We start from the raw sequence: 18,646 nt of genomic DNA, 5'->3' as shown, positions 1-18,646 counted from the left end.
GCGGACACATGCCTTCCCCCCACCCCACCAAGGGCCCCTTCACCTGTCGCTCAGTCTGATACCCCTCAGGGAGGTGTGGCCACCAGTGACACCTGGCAGACAGAGCTTGGGTCGGGAGTCGGGGGTGGGGGTGGGATTTCCAAGCTGCTTATTCTGAAAGGGGTCGACCCACCCCTGTCCCTGAACCACCCTCCCCGACATGAGACCAGGAGCTGAACTCTGACTAGCGATTCTGCTTACAGCGTGGGAATCATGGAAGCAGAGGGAAGGGGGCTCCCTCCATGCCATCCCCAGCGCCACCCTTCTTCTTGCATCCCAGGGTTAGCTGGCGGGGGCCCCATGTGGTGTCTCTGTCAGCCTGGGGGTGTTTGAGGCTGAGGGTCCCGAGAGTCCACTCCTCCCTCCTCCACGCCTGCACAGACCTGGCTCTGTGGTCACTGCTCCGGGCTTGAGGCTTCTGGTGTCCCCATGTGCAGATGGCCAAGGTGGCACACTGGGTGTCTGCGCTGGAAGGGCAACAGTTCCTGGTCATCCACGTGACCATGGTCGGTGAGCACCTGACCATGGGGGTCACGGGGAAAGCTTGCCCTCCATGCTGTCATAGGCTCTGACAGACACTGTCCTCTTTCTTTTTAACAGAAAAAAATCCATTTCCAGCACACGGCAGAACTCATCACACAGCTCATTAAGGGAAAGGCTAATTACAGCTTACAGGTACAGTGCTGGTGCCTGGAGACACCCCTCCCCACGGAGGAAAGCCACAGTGCCTGGTCCTCCCACTCTTCAGGGACATGCTGCTGGACCCGGTCCTCAGAGGCGGTCAGGGCCACATCGGCTGGGATGAGCAGGGCTTAAGGGGGTGACAGAGGATGAGACAATTGGATGGTATCACTGATTCAGTGGGTGATAGTTTGAGCAAACTCTGAAGATAGTGAAGGGCAGGGAAACCCAGCATCCTGCAGTCCATGGGGTCGCAGAGCCAGATACGACTGAGCAACTGAACAAAAACAACAAATGGCAGCTTGATTCTGCTCTGGGGCTACATTCAAGCCCCTTCAGAACACCACTGCCCCCACCCTGCTCTGCCTCCCAAGGGAGCACTTCCCTTCAGGACAGAGTCCTGCCTAGTTCACATGTCATCTGAGCTCCATTGAGAGTGTTCAGGTCACAGTACAAGGCCAAGTGCATCGTATGACACATCACAGCCCCAATAGGTCCAGTGGCAGATCTGAGTGCCGTGTGGACCAGATCCCAGATACAGGTGGGGCCCAGCCAGGCTCCCTGGATACTGCTACAGGCACAGAGCGGCTGAGATGCTCAAGCCTGTAATAGTGACAAGGCCAGTTGTGGTCTCCAGGGCTCAGGACCTGGCAAGGGGGAGACATGCTTTCCACTCTGTACCCCTCTGAGCTGTTTGAGGTTTAAGGTACAGGTACTCGCTCAGGGACCACCTTCCTAAATACTGAGACAAAGGTGGGTGTCACCCTCCAAAGACACAAGAGAAGGACAGGGTTCATATGCAAAAGGCAGCTTGGTATCCTGGCAAGACTGCAGGCTTTGGGGCCAGTGAGACTTGGCTTTGAATCTCTTCTGGGGCCAGGCCCTTCGTGTGGAAGTAAAGTGGTGCCTGGGGTACCCAGAGTCATCATACTTGGGGACAGGATGATCAGCTGCCATCTTTTCACTCCCCTGGTGTCCCAGGGCTTCCTTGATGGTGCAGTGGTAAAGAATCTGCCTGCCATGTCGGAGACCCCGGTCACATCCCTGGGTCAGGAAGGTCCTCTGGGGAAGCAAATGGAAACCCACTCCAGTATTCTTGTCTGGGAAATCCCATGGATGGAGGAGCCTGATGGGCTATGGTCCATGGTGTCACAAAGCGTTGGACATGACTGAACACAGTGTTTTGTGTCCCAGGCCTTGTTCTGGGCCTTTCAGAGGAATTATACTATGTCGTTTAAATCCTAAGCTTAATGAGTTAGATTTGACAATGATGATCATATCCATTTGACACCTCTGGATACTGAGGTCTGGGAAAGCCTCTGCACTTGGCACACTGTGAGCCAGGAGCTTTCTGCACTCATGGGGGTTGCAGAGATGTGGTTCCTCACAGTTCCCTGGGAGTCGTGACCCATGCAGGCCTGGCTGCTGCCTCTGTGGTCCCCAAGGCTGGATTGGTGTTGTGAATTCAAACAAGCAGAGCCATATTCACAATCTACTAAACAAAGTGTTGTTTGATTTCTTCCCTGATGCTCTAAGGGTGCCCAATGCCATCGGAGCTAAGAGTGTGGCCACACAGGTCGGGGAGGGGGGGGGCTCCGCGTCTCACGGGCACCCATCCACACAGGGAGCAGCGGCCACGTGGCTAAGTCCTTATGACCCCCTTGCAGATCTACCCACATGAGAGCCACTACTTCAGCAGTGCTGCCCTCCAGCAGCGCCTGTACCATTCCATCCCCGGCTTCTTCGTGGAATGCTTCAGGATCCAGGACAAGCTCCCCGCAGTCACAGTGAAAGAGGAGGAGGAGGACTGAGCCACAAGCTCAACGACGCACCACCTGGCTCCTCCTAGGACAAGGCATGATGCCCCAGGCACCCCGTGTCCTCTCCCGCAGAGGCTGAGGTGGGGGCGGGGGCACCACTTTCATCACATGTGTGTCTCAAGTCTGAAGACATTTCTGCTCCAGAAACAATGTCCTTGTCAGATGGAGGTGTGCCACTGTTCATGAAGGGCTTCCTCGGAGCCTGGAACCACTGCCTCCTCCCCACCCCAGCATGACCGGGGCCTCCCCACAACTCTCCCCAAGGAACAAAGTGGAGCCTGGATGGCAGTGCAGAAGCTGGCCCTGGAACTGGAGCTGGCAAGCAGCAGCATGAGACCCGGTCTCCCACTGAGTCAGGCACCCACTCAGGAGCATCACCCCCGTGTGATGTCACCACCCCATGGACCAACCAGAACACAATTATTTTCTCAGTACCTGTCCCTAGATTGGCATGCCTCTTTCTGTAATTAGGAGATTCCGCATTTTAAGGGGCTGTACAAAGTGTCACTGTAGCTAATGCTAATGGTTAACTTTATGGAATTAATTTGTATTTCTCTATGGTTTTTACCTGACACTGTCTCTGGTCATGGGGTAGTTTTGCTCTGTGTGTGTGTGTGTGTGTGTGTGTGTGTGTGTGTGTGTGTGTTTGGCTTTGTTTTGTTCAGTCAGTATGTAGGCTTTGCAATTGTTTGGATTTAAAAAGAAAAAAACATATCAGAAGTAATGGCTCTCTCCTCAAGGTTGTCTCTAGATTTTGTGGGGACATTTCAAAATACTGCAAATGACATCGGGCACTGTTCACTGAAAGGCTGTAAATAAAACCGATCTCCCACCAAGTGCGTAAGATCTGGCTCAGATTCTCACTGTCCATTTCCACATGTCCTGAAGTCCATCTTTTTCCTCCTGGATAGGTTGTCTTTTCAGATGACATTTGGTTAAAAAACATGAAAAGACAAAGTGTTGACTCCACCTCCAGGTCTGTCACGTGTGCTCAAGTGATAAGAACCCTGGAGGAAAGCGGGGGCCCTCGCCAGCATTGCTCCCCCCTCCCCCAGGGGAGTGGCCATGTCCCCCCCTCACCCCCTGCACACAAGCAGCCTCTTTGACGTTCCAGCCCATCCTTGTGAGGCGTCCTCTGGTCAGATGCACAGCCAGCACCCGTGTGCATTTCACTTCATTGTATATAAAGACAGGACTGTGACCAGTCATCTCACCACTGCCCCCTGCCCTCCACCAAGTACTCATCATATTTCACCTGCATGCCCGAAGCCTGTCCAAACTGCTGTCTGCTAGTTAGAAATGCACCAAAGACCGTCATCACCTCTGGAGCTTGTTGACAGCCTGAACGTCAGTTCCAATGTCTCCCAGTCTTGCTCCCATTGGGGAGTGGGGATCCCTGACATCCTCGTCTGCAGAGAAGACAGGTCCATGTCACTCTTTGGTGTTTGGGGGTTTGAGTTTCATGTCCACAAGCTTTGACTGTCAGTTGCACTTGGTTCTACTGCACTTGGTTCTATCCATCACGCATGATTTTTTTCAGATGATGCATCACCATCTGGGAAAAGGGTAAAGATGCCACCCTCAGGACCGCTCCAAGTGCTGCATGGCAATGCTTTTTGTCTTGTCAGTGGGCTTGACCGACTGCACGGCCAGCTCAGTCTGAAAGGGGAGGCTGGCTCTGGCCACAGTATCTGGCAAGAGGGAGTGAGGTGTGCCATGATTGTGTTTGTTCATCCATGAACCACACCATGCCAAGTTTCCCTGTCCTTCACCAACTCCCAGAGTTTACTTAAACTCATGTCCATTGAGTCGGTGATGCCATTTAACCATCTCATCCTCTGTCATCCCCTTCTCCTCCTGCCTTCAATCTTTCCCAGCATCAGGATCTTTTCAAATGAGTCAGCTCTTCCCATCAAGTGGCCAAAGTATTGGAGTTTCAGCTTCAGCATCAGTCCTTCTAATGAACACCCAGGACTGATCTCTTTTAGGATGGACTGGTTGGATTTCCTTGCAGTCCAAGGGACTCTCAAGAGTCTTCTCCAACAACACAGCTCAAAAGCATCCATTCTTCAGTGCTCAGTTTTCTTTATGGTCCAACTCTCACATCCATACATGACTACTGGAAAACCCACAACTTTGACTAGACGGACTTGGTTATAATTTAATTCTGTGTGTGAATCTGAGGTTTTGAAAACTTGGTTTAAGAGCATTCAGTGACCATCTTGAGGAAGAAGGAACTCATTATAGAATCTTTCTTCCAAAACTGCTCTTCCCTGCTTGCTGGCTTAACTAACACTGTCTCCTTTATCTCTTTTTTTTAAAGTCATGAAACACACATACAGCTTCCCACATTAACTACTTTTAAGTGTATGCTTACATGGCATTAGGTCCTTTCAGGCTGTCGGGTGGTCTCCACCACCCATCTCCAGAACTTTCTATAGTCCCAAACTCTGCCCCCATTAAACACTGGTTTCCCTTCGTCCTTCCCAGCCTCTGGCCTCACCGTAAAGTTTCTGCCTCTGTCGAACTGACCACTCCAGGCCCCTCACATGAGCAGGGTCTTACAGCATTTGCCCTCCTGTGACCAGAGCATTTCACCTAGCCTTACATTCTGGAGGTTCGCTCACAGTGCAGCAGGTGTCAGAATTTCCTTCCTTTTTAAGGCTGATTCATATTCTAGTATATCTATGGACCACTTTTGTTTGTCTATCAGTGGGTGTACACTTGCTTTGCTTCCAATTTTTATTTATTGTGAATAATGCCTCTACAGACAAGGATGCATACATGTCTCACGGAGACCTTGCTTCCAGGTCTTTGGGGTATATATCCAGTAGAATTGCTGGATCATATGGTAATTCTAGTTAAAACATTTTTGAGGAAGTATTATAATGTTTTCTACAGTGGTTGTGCCATTTTTTATTTTATTTTTTAAATTGGAGGATAATTACTTTACAATATTGTGTTGGTTTCTGCCACACATTAACATGAAATCAGCCACAGGTATACACATATTCCCTCCCTCTTGAACCTCCCTTACATTTCTACCAACAGTGCACAAATTTGAACAGGTCCCATTTATTTTTGTTTTTATTCTACTGTCTTGGGAGACTGACCTGAAAACATTGGTATGATTGACGTCAGAGACTGTTTTGCCAGTGTTCTCTTCCAAGAGTTTTATGGTGTCATGTGTTTTAAGTCTTTAAGGCATTTTGGGACTGACTTTGTGTTCAGTGAGAGGGTTTGTTTTAACTTCATTGATTTACATGAAGCTGTCCAGCTTTCCCAATACCACTTGCTAAAGAAAGTGTTTTCTTCTCATTTTAATTTTTTGTAGATTGTAGGTGTGTGGGTTTATTTCTGGGGTCTTTGTTCTGTTCCATTGATTCATATGTCTGTTTTTGTGCCAATACCAAGCTGTTTTGAATACTGTAGCTTTGTAGTATTATCTGAAGTCTGGGAGGGTTTGGTCTCCAGCTTTGTTCTTTTTCTTCAAGGTTGTTTTGGCAGTTCTGGGTCTTTGTATTTCTCTATATATTTTTGGATTATTCCGGCTGTGAAAAATGACATGTATAATTTGCTACAGATTGCATTAAACCTATAGCTTGCTTTGAGTAGTATGGCCATTTTAACATTCGTTCTTTCAATCCAAGAGCATGGGATATCTTTCCACTTTCTTTCAGCCATTTTCAGTTTCCTTTATCAATATTTTTTAGTCCTTTTATTTTGTATTGGGATATAGCCAATTAACAATGTTGGTAATAGTTTGAGGTGAACAACAAAGGGATACTTTATTAATATTTTATAGTTCTCAGTGTATAATTCTTTCACTTCCTTTGTCAGGTTTATTCCTAAGTATTTTATTTTGGGTGATGGATGCAATTTTAAAATGGAGTTGCTTTTTCTTAAACATTCCCTTTATGATATTTCATTTATAGTGTAAGTAATGCAACCAATTTCTGTATGTTAATCTTGTATCCTACTACCTTACTGAATTCATTTCTCTGTTCTAGTAGTTTTTGTGTGGAGTCTTTAGGGTTTTCTGTATATAGCATCATGTCCTCTGCATATCATGACAGTTTTAGCACTTCCCTCCAATTTAGATACCCTTATTTATTGTCTTATTATTGTGGCTAGGACTTGCAACAATATGTTGAATAGAAGTGGCGAGAATTCTATCTTTGTTTCAGATTTTAGGGGGAAGACTTTCAGCTTTACACTGTTGAGTGTTATACTAGTTGTGGATTTGCCATAAATAGTTTTTTATTATGTTGAGATACAGTCCCTCTATACTCACTTTTGTAACTTTAAAAAAAAAATCATGAATGGATGCTGAATTTTTGCAATGGCATTTTTTGAATCTACTGAGAGAATCATGTGATCTTGATTTTTGTCTTTTCTTTTGTTGATGTGTTATATGACATTCGCTTTGCATATGTTGAACCATCCATGCAATCCTGGGATTTATCTGACTTGGTCTTTCTGTATGATCCTGTTTATGACTTGTTGGATTTGGTTTGTTAATTTGTTGAGAATTTTTGCATCTATATTCGTCAAAGATGAATCAAACAACAGAAACATATTCATCAAAGATATTGGCCTATAATTTTCTTTGTAGTGTCTTTGATTTTGGTATCAGGATGATGGTGGCTTCTCAGGTGGTTCAGTGGTAAAGAATCCGCCTGTCAATGCAAGAGGGACAAGAGACTTGGGTATGACTCCTGGATCAGAAAGATGCCCTGGAGTAGGAAATGGCACCTCACTCCAGTATTCTTGCCTGGGAATTCCCATGAACAGAGGAGCATGGTGGGTTGTAGTCCATGGGGTCTTAGAGAGTTGGACACGACTGAGCAAATGAACACACATACACACTTCACTTGTCAGATCAGTTCAGTCACTCAGTCGTGTCCAACTGTTTGAAACCCCATGGACTGCAGCACATCAGGCTTCCTTGTCCACCACCTACTCCCAGAGCATGGTCAAACCCATGTCCATCAAGTTGGTGATGCAACCCAACCATTTCGTTATCTGTCATCCACTTCTCTTCCTGCCTTTTATCTTTCCCAGAATCAGGGTCTTTTCCAATGAGTCACTTCTTCGCATCAGGTGGCCTAAGTGTTAGAGCTTCAGCCTCAGGACTTAAAATGAATATTCAGGACTGATTTCCTTTAGGATGGATTGGTTGGATCTCCTTGCAGTCCAAGGGACTCTCAAGAGTCTTCTCCAACACCACAGTTCAAAAGCATCAATACTTCAGTGCTCATCTTTCTTTATACTCCAACTCTCACATCCATACATGACTACTGGAAAAACCATAGCTTTGACTAGACAGACAATTGTCGGCAAAGTAACGTCTGCATTTCAATATGCTGTCTAGGTTGCTCATAGCTTTTCTTCCAAGGAGCAAGCGTCTTTTAATTTCATGGCTGCAGTCACCACTGCAGTGATTTTGGAGCCTAAAAAAATAAAGTCTTCATGTCAATGTATGGCAAAATCAATACAATATTGTAAAGTAATTACCCTCCAATTAAAATTTAAAAATTTAAAAAAATAAAAAATAAATGTTTCACAAGTGAAAAAATAAATAAATAAAGTCTCTCATTGTCTCCATCTTTTCCCCATTTATTTGCCATGAAGTGATGGGACTAGATGCTGTGATCTTAGTTTTTTAAAGGCTGAGTTTTAAGACAGCTTTTTCACTCTTCTCTTTCACTTTCTCCAAGAGAGAGGCTCTTAAGTTCCCTTGCACTTTCTGCCATAAAGGTGGTGTCATCTGGATATCTGAAGTTATTGATATTTCTCCCAGTAATCTTGATTCTAGCTTGTGCTTCATCCAGCTCAGCATTTCGCTTGATGTACACTGTATATACTTTAAATAAACAGGATGATGATATACAGCCTTGGTGTACTCCTTTCCCAATTTGGAACCAGTCCACTGTTCCATGTTTGGTTCTAACTACTGATTCTTGACCTGCATACAGATTTCTCAGGAGGAAGGTAAGGTGGTATGCTATGCCCATCTCTTTAAGAATTTTCCACAGTTTGTTGTAATCCACACAGTCAAAGGCTTTGGCATAGTTAATAAAGCAGCAGCAGCAGATGTTTTTCTGGAACTCTCTTGCTTTTTCTATGATCCAGTAGATGTTGGCAATTTAATCTTGGGTTCCTCTACCTTTTCTAAATCCAGACTGAACATCTGGAAGTTCATGGTTCACGTATTGTTGAAGCCTGGCTTGGAGAATTTTGAGCATTACTTAAATAGCGTGTGAGGTGAGTGCAATTCTGTGGTAGTTTAAGTATTCTTTGGTATTGCCTTTCTTTGGTGTTGGAATGAAAACTGACCTTTTCCAGTCCTCTGGCCACTGCTGAGTTTTCCAAAATTATTGGCATATTGAGTGCAGCACTTTCACAACAACATCTCTGAGGATTGCAAATAGCTCAGCTGCAATTCCATCACCTCCACTAGCTTTGTTCATACTAATACTTCCTAAGGTCCACTTGACTTCCCATTCCAGGATGTCTGGCTCTAGGTGAGTGATCACACCATTGTGGTTATGTGGGCCATGAAGATCTTTTTTTGTATAGTTCTTCTGTGTATTCTTGCCACTTCTTAATATCTTCTGCTTCTCTTAGGTCCATACTGTTTCTTTCCTTTACTGTGCCCGTCTTTGCATGAAATATTCCCTTGGTATCTCTAATTTTCTTGAAGAGATCTCTAGTCTTCTCCATTCTGTTGTTTTCCTCTATTTCTTTGCATTGATCACTGAGGAAGGCTTTCTTATCTCTCTTTGCTATTCTTTGGAACTCTGCATTCGGACGGGTATATCTTTCCTTTTCTCCTTTGCCTTTTGCTTCTCTTTTCTCAGCATTCGGATGGGTATATCTTTCCTTTTCTCCTTTGCCTTTTGCTTCTCTTTTCTCAGCTATTTGTAAGGCTTCTCCAGACAACCATTTTACCTTTTCATGTTCCTTTTCCTTGGGGATCACTTTGATCACCACCTTCTGTACAACACAAACCTCCATCCATAGTTCTTCAGGCACTCTCTCTATCAGATCTAATCACCTGAATCATGTGTCAGTTCCACTGTATAATCATAAGGGATTTGATGCAGGTCATACCAGAATGGTCTAGTCGTTTTCCCCTACTTTCTTCAACTGAAGTCTGAATTTGGCAATAAGGTATTCATGAAATGAGCCACTGTTGTTTTTGCTGACTGTATGGAGCTTCTCCATTTTCAGCTGTAAAGAATATTATCAATCTTATTTTGATATTGACCATCTGGTGATGTCCATGTAAAGGCGTCTCTTGTGTTGTGCGAAGAGCATATTTGCTATGACTAGTGTGTTCTCATGGCAAAACTCTGTTAGCTCTAACACTGCTTCATTCTGTACTCCAAGGCCAAACTTGCCTGTTACTCCATGTATCTCTTAACTTCCTACTTTTGCATTCCAGTCCCCTAAGATGAAAATGACATCTTTTTAGGGTGTTAGTTTTAGAAGGTCTTGTAGGTCTTCACAGAATCATTCAACTTCAGCTTATTTGGGATTAGTGGTCAGGGTGTAGACTTGGATTACTGTGATACTGAGTGGTTTTCCTTGGAAACAAACAGAGATCACTCTGTTGTTTTTGAGATTGCATCTAAATACTGCACTTCAGACTCTTTTGTTGACTTTGAGGGCTACTCCATTTCTGCTAAGGAATTCTTGCCCACAGTAGTAGATATAATGGTCATCTGAATTAAATTTCACCCATTCCAGTCCAATTTAGTTCATTGATTCCTAAGATGTCAATGTTCAATGTTGCCATCTCCTGCTTGACCACTTCCAATTTTCCTTGATTCATGGATCTAACATTCCAGAATCCTATGCAGTATTGTTCCTACAGCATCAGACTTTATTTTCACCACCAGACACATCATCAACAGAGCGTCATTTCTGCTTTGGCCCAGTCTTCATTTTTCTGGAGATATTAGTAATTGCCCTCTATTCTTCCCCAGTGGCATATCAGACACCTTTCTGACCTTGAGTTCTCACCTGGTGGCATCATGTCTGAGAAATTTCCCCTCTTTTTCTTCTAGATGATAGTCCTCCTGAGTAGAGTATCCTAGGCTGCAGGGTTTTCCCTTTAAGGACTTTAAATTTATCTTGCCACTCCCTTCTAACTTGCAATATTTCTGGAGAGGAATTCGCTGGCAGCCTTGTGGGGGTTCTCTTGTAATGAATCCTTTGTGTTCCTCTTGTTTCCTTTAGATACCTCTTTCACTTTTGACATTTTTATGACCCTCTGTCTTGGTGTAGGTCTGCTTGGAACCCCATCTTCTGTGGGGGTGCAGACAGGTGGCCCTGGCGGCCCCTAGGTGCTGTGTTCACAGACCTACCAGTGCAGATCCTCTGAAATCCTCTGAGATCCTGGATGTGAACCCAGACCTGCCATGGAAGCTGGGCAGCTCAGGCCTGGCCTGGACCCCTGTTCACCCACATAGCCCACAGCCGCTCAGGCCCGAGCTGCCCCAGCCAGGGAGACCCTGCTGTCCACTCGTGTGTCCTGGAGGTGCCAAGTGGACAAAGCCAGAGGCGGTGGTAGAGATCGGCCCATGACACAGACACAGGGAGGCTTATTTCAGCTCTGCTTCCATGGGTGAGGGCCCTGCTGGTGCCAGAGTGCTCCCAGTGGTCCTGGAGCCAGTGCTATGCTGGGTGAGTGAGGAAGAGGCTGCTGGGGGCCCTGATCTGCCCTTCACATGCCCCTTAACATTGCTTCTTTGCTTCTATAGTGGCCGGGGTGTCTTCCACACCACCCCATTTGTGGCCGTGTGGCACTCCAGCACTTCAGGCTCTTCACACAGCCAACCACAGTCGTCTCCCCAGACCTGTCCTGCATGAACCAGCAGGCATGCGTCATAGGCTGGAGACCGTGTGCAGGTAGCACAGAACCTCTCTCCTGGGCTCTCTGCTCTGCCAGCTCTGTGCTCCTCCGAGTCTCTGAAAGCCCCCTCTCCATCCCGTCTGATCTCAGTGGCATCCGTGTTTCTCCCACCTGTTTGCAAAGTGAGACAGTGAAGACCAGCCACACCAGCTCACCATGCATTGGAAATATGCCTGGTGTGAAAGAAGGGCTCAACTGTCAATCTTAGTTAACCTTAACGTAAAAAAAAAAAAAAAACACCTAAACTTAAAATAACTTGGGTATGTAAATCTACTTTTGAACTGTAAGTGGTGTGAAATATAAAGTTTTTTTAAAAAAACTTTAAAAATTACTTATAAATGAAATAACACTTCAGATATATTAAACTGTAGAAACTAAAATTTAAGAGCTTTTTTATTGTGGCTACTAGTAACTCTAAAATTACATATGTGGTCTACATTATACTTCTACTAAATCTTGAATCAGACCAAACAACATGACTAACTGAAAGACTTCATTTCTTATGAGAAATAATTTTATAACCTAATAAACATAACAAGTTGATTTACTTTTTCTTAAATCTTCATATATGATTTCCTCTGAGCCTCCAAGTCAGCGCTCAGCAGCTGTGCAGGCCAGTTGGCTATAGACAGCTCCTAGAGTTTTTAAGGAGTATTTCTTGGCAGCTTTTGAAAAAACAGTCACTGAAAGGTTAATCAAATCAGACTTGCATGTTGCTTAAACAAATCCCCCTCTTCACTAAAGACTGAACAGATGCATAGACTCTACCCAGAGGCTTTTATGCAATTATCATGTTCAATTTTCTTCAAGGGTGTAAGAGGCACGCCCATACTCTGAATACAGTGCAATCAGCATTTTGTGCCAACTCATGAAACTCCTCTGTACTTCCAGGACCTTACAGATTCTAAATTCTTTCACAGCAACATTCATTCCACTTGTGGTTTGTGAGAAGACAGTCAGTTCTATAGGTAAGTTTGTTTGCTTAGGTACAAAAGTAGGAACTAAAAAGGACAGACATTGTGAGATAGTCTGTTAAAGATGCAAGTGCCAACTGGGTGTGTTTTAAAGAGCTTGATAGATTAATGTTTCCAGGAGACCATCAGCATGACATCCATGTGTGCTGAGAGACTTAACGGTGAGAGATGGGTCACGGGAAAGTCACCACAGGTCAGGACCTAGGGCACAGGTGATGTCGCAGGTGTGGAGCCTCACTTCACAACTGTGACACAGAGTGGTGATTTGCAGGACTAAATCCACGTGGTTCCATGTCAGAGCCGTGAGGAAATCCCACGTAACTAAGTGACACCCAAGCCTTACAGCAATGCTGACAACTCCTGTGATGTGGAAGTCCTAATGTTTTTAATGCACGTGCTCCACTTTAACTGTGTTCGGGAATTAAACTGTAGAGATTGCACGACTGGAGAACAGACTGGAGTCAATTACAGCTCCTTCTAGGAAGACACCTCATTAACTGCCATGGAGGCAAATTCAGTGCCTGAGGAGCACACTAATGGGCAGTGATGTCATGGCAGGGCTGAAGTTCTGTGACAGCACTGGTCTTGAGTATACTGATACCTGTAGTATATTAAACATGCTCGTACATCAGTAGTCACTGATAAGATGATGATCTCCACTTACATTTTTTTACAACCCGACAGGAAATGTATTAGAACCATATCTGGAACAGAAGCAGGAGAGATGTGGGTTTCTGTGGTATTCATGGCTCTGACCAGTTGGTCCCTGTGCTGTAATAACTGCTAAAGTTCTGAGCATAGCTCTGCTCAGGAGCTTATGTCTCACCTTGATAGAAAATGATTACCTTCCAGAAATTACTGCCACAGGAGAAAATTCTAATAGAAAATATATTGCCTTGAAATTAGTTAAAATGTGATCCAGCTTAATGAAAACCATATGAACTATAAAAAAATATGTGTCACCAAAAAGGATCACTCATTTCTAAGTAAAGTTCAAAAGTACATTTATTAAAATTTGGGCAAGATTTCAATATAAAAGTAAAGCGTATAAGAAATAAAAATAAACATACAAAACGTTTCGAACCTTTAACATTTTTTTTTTTTATTGTAGGCTGAAACTCCAATACTTTGGCCACCTCATGCGACGAGTTGACTCAGTGGAAGAGACTCTGATGCTGGGAGGGATTGGGGGCGGGAGGAGAAGGGGACGACAGAGAATGAGATGGCTGGATAGCATCACTGACTCGATGGACATGAGTTTGAGTGAACTCCGGGAGTTGGTGATGGACAGGGAGGCCTGGTGTGCTGTGATTCATGGGGTCGCAAAGAGTCGGACACGACTGAGTGACTGAACTGAACTGAACTGAATTATTTTACAATATTATATTGGTTGGTTTTGCCATACATTGACATGAATCTGCCCCGGGTGTACATGCTTTCCCCATCTTGAATCCCCCTCCCACCTCCCTCCCCATCCCATCCCTCTGGTTCATCCCAGTGCACCAGACCCGAGCATCCTGTATCATGCGTCGAACCTGGACTCGTGATTCGTTTCACATATGATAATATACATGTTTCAATGCCATTCTCCCAAATCATCCCACCCTTGCCCTCTCCCACAGAATCCCAAAGACTGTTCTATACACCTGTGTCTCTTTTGCTGTCTTGTATACAGGGTTAAGATTACCATCTTTCTAAATTCCATATATATGCGTTAGTATACTATATTGGTGTTTTTCTTTCTGGCTTACTTCATGCTGTATAACAGGCTCCAGTTTCATCCACCTCATTAGAACTGATTCAAAGGTATTCTTTTTAATGGCTGAGTAATACTCCATTGTGTATATATACCAAAGCTTTCTTAGGCATTCGTCTGCAGATGGACATCTAGGTTGCTTCCATATCCTTGCTATTATAAACAGTGATGTAATGAATATTGGAGTACATGTGTTTCTTTCAATTCTGGTTTCCTCGGTGTGTATGCCCAAGAGTATGATTGCTGGGTCGTATGGCAGTCCTATGTCCAGTTTTCTAAGGAATCTCCACACTTTGCTCCATAGTGGCTGTATTAGTTTGCATTCCCACCAACAGTGTAAGAGGGTTCCTTTTCTCCACAACCTCTCCAGCATTTATTGTTTCTAGACTTTGGATAGCGGGCTTCCCTGGTGGCTCAGAGGTTAAAGCATCTGCCTCCAATGTGGCAGACCTGGGTTCGATTCCTGAGTCGGGAAGATCCCCTGGAGAAGGAAACGGTAACCACTCCAGTATTCTTGCCTGGAGAATCCCATGGACGGAGAAGCCTTGTAGGCTACAGTCCACGGGGTTGCAAAGAGTCGGACACGACTGAGCGACGGAATGGAACGGAACGGAACAGAATTTGGAGAGCAGCCATCCTGACTGGTGTGAAATGGTATCTCATTGTGATTTTGATTTGCATTTCTCTGATTATGAGGGATGTTGAGCATTTTTTCATGTGTTTGTGAGCCATCTGTATGCCTTCTTTGGAGAAATGTCTGTTTAGTTCTTTGGCCAATTTTTTGATTGGGTAATTTATTTTTCTGGAATTGAGCTGTAAGAGCTGCTTGTATATTTTGGAGATTAATTCTTTGTCAGTTGCTTCATTTGCTATTATTTTCTCCCATTCTGAAGGCTGTCTTTTCACCTTACTTATAGTTTCCTTTGCTGTGCAGAAGCTTTTGATTTTAATTAGGTCCCATTTGTTTATTTTTGCTTTTATTTCCAATATTCTGGGAGGTGGGTCATGGAGGATCCTGCTGTGATTTATGTCAGAGAGTGTTTTGCCTATGTTCTCCTCTAGGAGTTTTATACTTTCTGGTCTTATATTTAGATCGTTAATCCATTTTGAGTTTATTTTTGTGTATGGTGTTAGGAAGTGTTCTAGTTTCATTCTTTTACAAGTGCCTGACCAGTTTTCCCAGCACCACTTGTTAAAGAGACTGTCTTTTCTCCATTTTTTATTCTTGCCTCCTTTGTCAAAGATGAGGTGTCCATAGGTGGGTGGATTTATCTCGGGGCTTTCTATTTTGTTCCATTGATCTATATTTCTGTCTTTATGCCAGTACCATACTGCCTTGATGACTGTGGCTTTGTAGTAGAGCCTGAAGTCCGTCAGGTTGATTCCCCCAGTTCCATTCTTCTTTCTCAAGATTGCTTTGGCTATTCAAGGTTTTTTGTATTTCCATACAAATTGTGAGATTATTTGTTCTAGTTCTGTGAAAAATATCGTTGGTAGCTTGATAGGGATTGCATTGAAGGTATAAATTACTTTGGTTAGTGCACTCATTTTCACAATATTTATTCTTCCAATCCACGAACATGGTCTATTTCTCCATCTATGAATGTCCTCTTTGATTACTTTCAGCAGTGTTTTATAGTTTCCATGTTCAGGTCTTTTGTTTCCTTAGGTAGATATATTCCTAAGTATTTAATTCTTTTTGTTGCAACAGTGAATGGTATATTTTGCTTAATTTCTCTTTCTATTTTCTCATTATTAGTGTATAGGAATGCAAGGGATTTCTGTGTGTTGATTTTATATCCTGCAACTTTACTGTATTCATTGATTAGCTGTAGTAGTTTTCTGGTAGAGTCTTTAGGGTTTTCTGTGTAGAGGATCATGTTATCAGCTAACAGTGAAAGTTTTACTTCTTTTCAAATATGGATTCCTTTCATGTCTTTTTCTGCTCTGATTGCTGTTGCCAAAACTTCCAAAACTATGTTGAATAGTAGTGGTGAGAGTGGGCACCCTTGTCTTGTTCCTGACTTTTGGGGAAATGCTTTCAATTTTTCACCATTGAGGATAATGTTTGCTGTGGGTTTGTCATATATAGCTTTTATTATGTTGAGGTATGTCCCTTCCATTCCCATCTTCTGGAGGGTTTTTATGATAACTGAATGTTGAATTTTGTCGAAGGCTTTCTCTGCATCTATTGAGATAATCATATGATTTTTATTTTTCAGTTTGTTAATGTAGTGTATTACGTTGATTGATTTGCGGATATTGAAGAATCCTTGCATTCCTGGGGTAAAGCCCACTTGGTAATGATGTATGATCTTCTTAATGTGTTGTTGGATTCTGATTGCTAGAATTTTGTTAAGGATTTTTGCATCTACGTTCATCAGTGATATTGTCCTGTAGTTTTCATTTTTTGTGGGATCTTTACCAGGATTAGGGATTAGGGTGATGGTGGCCTTATAGAATGAGTTTGGAAGTTTCCCTTCCTCAGCAATTTTCTGGAAGAGTTTGAGTAGAATAGGTGTTAGCTCTTCTCTAAATTTTTGGTAGAATTCAGCTGTGAAGCCGTATGGACCTGGGCATTTGTTTGCTGGAAGATTCCTGATTACAGCCTCTAGTTCCGTGCTTGTGATGGGTCTGTTCAGATTTTCTATTTCTTCCTGGTTCAGTTTTGGAAAGTGTACTTTTCTAGGAATTTGTCCATTTCTTCCAAGTTATCCATTTTATTGTCATATAATTGCTGATAATATTCTCTAATAATCCTTTGTATTTCGTGTTGTCGGTTGTGATCTCTCCATTTTCATTTCTAATTTTATTGATTTGGTTCTTCTCCCTTTGCTTCTTGATAAGTCTGGCTAGTTGTTTGTCAATTTTATTTACCTTCTCAAAGAACCAGCATTTGGCTTTGTTGATTTTTGCTATGGTCTCTTTTGTTTCTTTTGCATTTCTTTCTGCCCTAATTTTTAAGATTTCTTTCCTTTTACTTACCCTGGGGTTCTTCATTTCTTGCTTTTCTAGTTTCCTTAGATGTAGAGTTAGGTTATTTAGTTGACTTTTTTCTTGTTTCTTGAGGTGTGCCTGTATTGCTATGAACTTCCCCCTTAGCACTGGTTTTACAGTGTACAAGAGGTTTTGGTTTCTTGTGTTTTCATTTTCATTCATTTCTATGCACATTTTTATTTCTCTTTCGATTTCTTCTATGATTTGTTAGTTATTCAGCAGCGTGTTGTTCACCCTCCATATGTTGGCATTTTAAATAGGTTTTCTCCTGTAATTGAGATCTAATCTTACTGCATTGTGGTCAGAAAAGATGCTTGGAATGATTTCAATTTTTTTGAATTTACCAAGGCTAGATTTATGGCCCAGGATGTGATCTATCCTGGAAAAGGTTCCGTGTGCACTTGAGAAAAAGGTGAAATTCATTGTTCTGGGGTGAAATGTCCTGTAGAGATCTATTAGGTATAACTGATCTATTGTATCATTTAAAGTTTGTGTTTCCTTGTTAATTTTCTGTTTAGTTGATCTATCCATAGATGTAAGTGGGGTATTAAAATCTCCCACTATTATTGCATTGTTGTTAATTTCCCCTTTCATACTTGTTAGTAATTGCCTCACATATTGCGGTGCTCCTATGTTGGGTGCATAAATATTTAGAATTGTTATATCTTCTTCTTGGATTGAGACTTTGATCATTATGTAGTTTCCTTCTTTGTCTGTTTTCACAGCCTTTGTTTTAAAATCTATTTTATCTGATATAAGTATTCCTACTCCTGCTTTCTTTTGGTCTCTATTTGCATGGAATATCTTTTTCCGTCCGTTCAATTTTAGCCTGTATGTGTCCCTCGTTTTGAGGTGGGTCTCTTGTAGACAACATATATGGGGGTCTTGTTTTTGTATCCATTCAGCCAGCCTTTGTCTTTTTATTGGGGTATTCAACCCATTTACATTCAAGGTGATTATTGATAAGTATGATCCTGTTGCCATTTTCTTTATTGCTTTGGGTTCGAGTTTATACACCATTTCTGTGCTTCCTGTCTGGAGAAGATCCTTTAGTATTTGTTGGAGAGCTGGTTTGTTGATGCTGAATTCTCTCAGCTTTTGCTTGTCTGTAAAGCTTTTGATTTCTCCTTCATATTTGAATGAGATCCTTGCTGGGTACAGTGATCTGGGCTGTAGGTTACTTTCTTTCATCACTTTAAGTATGCCCTGCCATTCCCCCCTGGCCTGAAGAGTTTCTATTGAAAGATCAGCTGTTGTCCTTATGGGAATCCCCTTGTGTGTTATTTGTTGCTTTTCCCTTGCTGCTTTTAATATTTGTTCTTTGTGATTGATCTTTCTTAATTTGATTAATATGTGTCTTGGAGTATTTCGCCTTGTGTTTATCCTGTTAGGAACTCTCTGGGTTTTTTGGACTTGGGTGATTATTTCCTTCCCCATTTTAGGGAAGTTTTCAACT

The 18,646-nt window shown here is 43.0% G+C and overlaps 1 pseudogene; it reads right to left on the bottom strand.

Annotated features, from left to right (window-relative positions):
- Positions 1–11,305: 11,305 nt before the first annotated feature.
- The window catches only part of LOC129564076 (PAX-interacting protein 1-like), a 47,020-nt pseudogene continuing 39,679 nt past the window's right edge, over positions 11,306–18,646 (bottom strand).

Source organism: Moschus berezovskii, chromosome X (genome assembly GCF_049115385.1).
Source record: "Moschus berezovskii isolate FMDL1 chromosome X, NW_MosBer_1.0, whole genome shotgun sequence".
In the NCBI taxonomy this organism is placed as follows: domain Eukaryota; kingdom Metazoa; phylum Chordata; class Mammalia; order Artiodactyla; family Moschidae; genus Moschus; species Moschus berezovskii.
This window is presented reverse-complemented; position numbering and strand designations above follow the sequence as displayed.